The 6000-nt window shown below is 50.0% G+C and overlaps 1 protein-coding gene across 2 annotated transcripts in view; it reads left to right on the top strand.

The window, feature by feature from the left end:
- The first annotated feature begins 915 nt into the window (after positions 1-915).
- ELMO2 (engulfment and cell motility 2) overlaps positions 916-6000 on the top strand; it is a 94433-nt gene continuing 89348 nt past the window's right edge. For both annotated transcript variants that reach the window (XM_075349774.1, XM_075349773.1), the window contains exon 1: positions 916-985. The gene's annotated coding sequence lies outside the window, so the exon portion shown is untranslated. The remainder of the gene's footprint in view (positions 986-6000) is intronic.

Here is a 6000-nt window from a genome sequence, read left to right as displayed (position 1 = left end):
TGGGCACGGGCCGCTGCGGGCTCCTGCGGACAGCACTCACTGCCCCTCAGGAGAGCACTTGCTGTGTCCAGGACATATGCAGTGTATACAAGGTCATACAAGAATGTGGGGAGCAGGGGATCCCAGTGAGGTGAAACTTACCGGAAAGAGCTATTGCAGTCATGTAATGGTGGTGCGAGATCAGTGGCCCAAGGTCATTTAACCCCGGAAAATATAGGGTGAAAAGTGCTATTTGCCCACTTTGATGCCAGCTCTGATGCCCAGGACCTGTTTGGGCCAGGCTGGAGTGACCTGTGTATCATGCGGGGCATCTGTGTATTGGTGATGTGAGTTCAGTGGCCCAAGGTCGTTTAACCCTTTCAATAACGATGCCCACTTTACCCTTCTTGTAGCTGCTGCTCAGTGTATACACATCAGGCGCCTCGCTACATTGTATTTTATCATTCAGACTTTTGTTGTTAAACCTGTAAAAAAAACCAGAATTTTATTTGACCAATAAGAAACCAATAATCAGCCGCAGTCTCTCGGCCATGTGTCCCTGTGCGGTGGGCCCGGGTGGTCCCAGGTCCTCTGGTGTCCTGGTAGGAGCCCTGATACCCACATGAAGCTGCAGGCCCTGGCAGTGCCCAGTCCATACAGGCTCCGGACCGCACTCGCACTGAGTGGAGCTGGCACACGTCCTGCCACCACTCCAGCCCCCTGTAGCCCACCCCGGCAGGGTCACTCTCGCTTTGCATTATGGGACAACTCCGCTCTACCACTAATAAAAGTCAGAGAACGGGACAACTCGTTCTGTGTGTGACAGTGAAATTAGCCAATCAGGCGCTGAGAACATGACTAGCCACGCCCCATCTGCCAGGAGCTTCCCAGCTTTACATCTTGAGTGACAGATTCATCGCATCAATGAACACTCGATCTGGGAAAGCCCGCCCCCTGGGCGTTACCAAGGCAACAAGACTGAAGGGAGCGGCGGAGCCGGGAAGAGGTGAGAGAGGGCCTGGGGATGCAGGAACGGGTTAAATCCGGGTCACTTACTGGGGTGCAGCGGCATACTGGGGCACAGATGTCCTGGCGGGCGGGGGAGAGGAGGCCGGCCTCCAGGTGCGGGCTGCGAGGATGGAGCATGGCCAGGACGAGTCGTGTGGTGTCCGCTCTATGATTAGCGCAGTCTGCGGTACTAGGGCTCCGTATCCGCGGAGTGACCGGGCGCAGGTACGGCGGGGCAGTGCAAGGGTTAACAGACGAGCACATAGGAAGTGTAGGAAAGTCTGTGCAGAGGACCGGTCCCCGGGCGACCCCTGGCCACCAGGGTAATGGCCGCCGGCTGTCACTGTGCTCTGCCAGGGAAGAGCACAATACTCAGGGACCCGATCTATAGTAGCCCTCCATGTAGAAAGAAGACCCCCCTACCCATGCTCTGCGCCAGTGTACCAGGGGAACATTAAAGGGGCTGCCCACCACTCAGCGACCCTATCTACGGTATAAGCTGTAGCCCTCCATGTAGAAAGAAGACCCCCCCCCCCTATACCCATGCTCTGCTCCAGAATACCCGGGGAACATTAAAGGGGCCGGCCACCACTCAATGACCCCCTATCTATAAGCTGTAGCCCTCCATGTAGAATGAAGACCCCCTATACCCATGCTCTGCTCCAGAATACCCGGGGAACATTAAAGGGGCCGGCCACCACTCAATGACCCCCTATCTATAAGCTGTAGCCCTCCATGTAGAATGAAGACCCCCTATACCCATGCTCTGCTCCAGTATACCAGGGGAACATTAAAGGGGCTGCCCACCACTCAGGGACCCTATCTACGGTATAAGCTGTAGCCCTCCATGTAGAAAGAAGACCTCCCCCCTATACTCATGCTCTGCTCCAGTGTACCAGGGGAACATTAAAGGGGCTGCAAACCACTCAGCGACCCCCTATCTATAAGCTGTAGCCTTGCATGTAGAAAGAAGACCCCCCTATACCCATGCTCTGCTCCAGTATACCCGGGGAACATTAAAGGGGCTGGCCACCACTCAATGACCCCCTATCTATAAGCTGTAGCCCTCCATGTAGAAAGAAGACCCCCCTACCCATGCTCTGCTCCAGTGTACCAGGGGAACATTAAAGGGGCTGCCCACCACTCAGCGACCCCTTATCTATAAGCTGTAGCCCTCCATGTAGAATGAAGACCCCCTATACCCATGCTCTGCTCCAGAATACCAGGGGAGCATTAAAGGGGCTGCACACCACTCAGTGACCCCCTATCTATAAGCTGTAGCCCTCCATAGAGAATGAAGATCCCCCCCCATACCCATACCCATGCTCTGCTCCAGAATACCCGGGGAACATTAAAGGGGCTGCACACCACTCAGCGACCCCCTATCTATAAGCTGTAGCCCGCCATGTAGAAAGAAGACCCCCCTATACCCATGCTCTGCTCCAGTATACCCGGGGAACATTAAAAGGGCTGCCCACCACTCAGCGACCCCTTATCTATAAGCTGTAGCCCTCCATGTAGAATGAAGACCCCCTATACTCACCCTGGGGCACAGTAAAGGGGCTGCACACAACTTGTGGACCCCTTATCTATAAGCTGTAGCCCTCCATGTAGAATGAAGACCCCCTATACTCACCCTGGGGCACAGTAAAGGGGCTGCACACAACTTGTGGACCCCTATCTATAACCTTTAGTCCTCCATGGAGAATGAAGACCCCCTATACTCATGCTCCACTCCAGTGTATCCTGGGCACAGTAAAGGGGCTGCCCACCACTCGGGGACCCCCTAATTATAAGCTGTAGCCCTCCATAGAGAATGAAGACCCCCTATACCCATACTCCAGTGTATCTGGGGCACTGTAAAGGGACTGTACACCACTCAGGGAACCCCTAATTAAAAACTGTAGCCCTCCATGTAGAATGAAGACCCCCTATACCCATGCTCTGTTCCAGTATACGTGGGTACAATAAAATTGGCTGTCCACTACTCGGGGACCCTCTATTTGTAAGTTGTAGCCCTCCATGTAGAATAAAGATCCCGTATACCCATGCTCCGCTCCAGTATAGCCATAAATCGGGGGCTGCAGTGGTCACAACTTCGCCAGATATCAGAGTTGCGCCCAAGGGAAGTGTGAGCGCTGCAGCCAGTCACCGGACGCTTGTTTTACACCAGAGACTAGGCTTTTTTCTTGAAATCACACGTGCAGTTCTGAGAAATGTAGTGTAGAAACTGTTTGCAGATCAGACGGGGGCAATGATCTCATGTATAGACGTTGCGTGCCAGCGTATTGTCACTGGTGGCTGGACGTGTAGTGGTCAATAGATTGATCCGGTGGTGTCAGTGCATGATATGGAGGGGGAGGGGAAACGGTTCTGGCATGACTGACTTTGCTTCTGATTTTGTGCAGAGATTGAGATTTTCCCCTTGAGTGTTTTTTTGTCAGTGCTTCCTCCTGTCTGCTCCTGAGAAGCTCATAGAGGCGCACAGACCTGATCACGGATTAAGGGAATTGGAATTCTGCAATCTCCTTCCAGTTCCTGTTAATCCACTGCCTAATTCTTGAGTGGTCCTCTGGGTCAGAGGGTCTTGGTCCCCAGTACTGGTCCTAATTGTGACCTGTCCTCCATTAGCGTTGGGGGACACTGAACCACGCAGCTCCTGAGGAGAGGCCATAACAGAGTAGTCCGGTGTCAGTCACGGTTATTGGCGATGGATACCACAGAGATCACAGCCGTATGGTAGTAGTATACCTGGAGTGTAGCGCTGAGGCTGCTTTCACACTACGTTTTTTTAGCATGAGTCATGAACTTTTTTTGCTGCAAAAGCGGATCCTGTTTTTGCAAAGAAAAACGCATGTGTTATTTTGCAGGATCCTGTCACTTTAAGTTTATGGGCGGGCATTGGAGTCATGTCATCGGGAGTGCGGGGAAATGAACGTGATAGACTGGGAGCCAACATCTGACAGCTGCGGAGGCTCGTAACCAAGGTAAACATCGGGTAACTTGCTTGGATACCCGATATTTACCTTGGTTACGAGCGTCTGCAGCTGCTAGGAGCTGGGTTCCCTGCACACGTAACCAAGGTAAACATCGGGTAACTAAGCCCACGGTTACCTAATATTTACCTTGGTTACGAGCGTTCTCCGCTCTCAGGCGGGGGGGAGAGAGAGGGAGGGGGTGAGAGAGAGAGGGAGGAGGGAGGAGGGAGGTGGAGAGAGGGAGGGGGAGAGAGAGACTGATCACCCGAGGCTGGTTTCTGTGCATGCTCAGTAGAGCAAGCAGGATCCTGTCTATCAGCATGCCAGCGTTCACATGCGTTTGCGTGCAGTATAGTCAGGATCCAGCAATTTGCAGTATTTGGACACAGCTCAAAAACGCTACAAATAGCGTTTTTGAAAAAAGTTAAAACACTGCAAGTCGCTGGATCCTCACTATAACGCACGCAAACGCATGTGAACGCGAGTCCATTGCAAATGCATTGAAATGTAAAAGCATTTGCACTGGATCCGTTTTTGCGTTAAAAAAACGTTCATGATGCATGTTAAAAAAAACAGTGTGAAACCAGCCTGGGCAGATAAGTTTCTGCTTTTGATTGCTGAGTTGCACTTTTGTTTTTGAACCAGACTTAGAAAAGGAAGTGTGTTCTAATAACCAGAAGCTACGCGGCAGTGCTAGAACTCTGACGGTCCCCCCTACACCGGTACTACAATCGGCTGCAGCAGCCATGAATGATGGCTTTGACATCATCTCTGCATGTTAACTCAATAAAAATGTATATACACCGTGTGCAGAATTATTAGGCAAGTTGTATTTTAGAGGATTTTTATTTTTGATCAACAACTATGTTCTCAATCAACCCAAAAGACTCATAAATATCAAAGCTTAATATTTTTGGAAGTTGGAGTGGGTTTTTTAGATTTGACTATCTTAAGGAGGATATCTGTTTTGCAGGTAACTATTACTGTGCAGAATTATTAGGCAACTTACTAAAAACCAAATATATTCCCATCTCACTTGTTTATTTTCAGCAGGTAAACCAATATAACCGCACAAAATTTAGAAAATATTCATTTCTGACATGCAAAAACAAAACCCAAAAAAATTAGTGACCAATATAGCCACCTTTCTTTCTGATGACACTCAACAGCCTACCATCCATAGATTCTGTCAGTTGCTTGATCTGTTTACGATCAACATTGCGTGCAGCTGCCATCACAGCCTCCAGATACTGTTCCGAGAGGTGCACTGTTTTCCCTCCCTGTAGATCCCTCTTTTTATGAGGGACCACAGGTTCTCTATGGGGTTCAGATCAGGTGAACAAGGGGGCCATGTCATTATTTTTTCATATTTTAGACCTTTACTGGCCAGCCACGCTGTGGAGTAGTTGGATGCATGTGATGGAGCATTGTCTTGCATGAAAATCACGTTTTTCTTGAACGATACCGACTTCTTCCTGTACCACTGCTTGAAGAAGTTGTCTTCCAGAAACTGGCAGTAGGTCTGGGAGTTGAGCTTCACTCCATCCTCAACCCGAAAAGGTCCCACAAGTTCATCTTTGATGATACCAGCCCATACCAGTACCCCACCTCCACCTTGCTGACATCTGAGTTGGAGTGGAGCTCTCTGCCCTTTACTGATCCAGCCTCTGGCCCATCAAGAGTCACTCTCATTTCATCAGTCCATAAAACCTTTGAAAAATCAGTCTTAAGATATTTCTTGGCCCAGTCTTGACGTTTTATCTTATTTTTCTTGTTCAGAGGTGGATGTTTTTCAACCTTCCTTACCTTGGCCATGTCCCAGAGTATGGCACAGCTTGTGCTTTTTGATACTCCAGTAACGTTGCAGCTCTGAAATATGGCCAAACTGGTGGCAAATGGCATCTTGCAGCTTCACGCTTGATTTTCCTAAATTCATGGGCAGTTATTTTGCGCCTTTTTGCCCAACACACTTCTTGTTACCCTGTTGGCTATTTGCCATGAAACGCTTGATTGTTCGGTAATCACGCTTCAAAAG

The sequence above is a fragment of the Anomaloglossus baeobatrachus genome, chromosome 5, assembly GCF_048569485.1.
Source record: "Anomaloglossus baeobatrachus isolate aAnoBae1 chromosome 5, aAnoBae1.hap1, whole genome shotgun sequence".
In the NCBI taxonomy this organism is placed as follows: domain Eukaryota; kingdom Metazoa; phylum Chordata; class Amphibia; order Anura; family Aromobatidae; genus Anomaloglossus; species Anomaloglossus baeobatrachus.
This window is presented reverse-complemented; position numbering and strand designations above follow the sequence as displayed.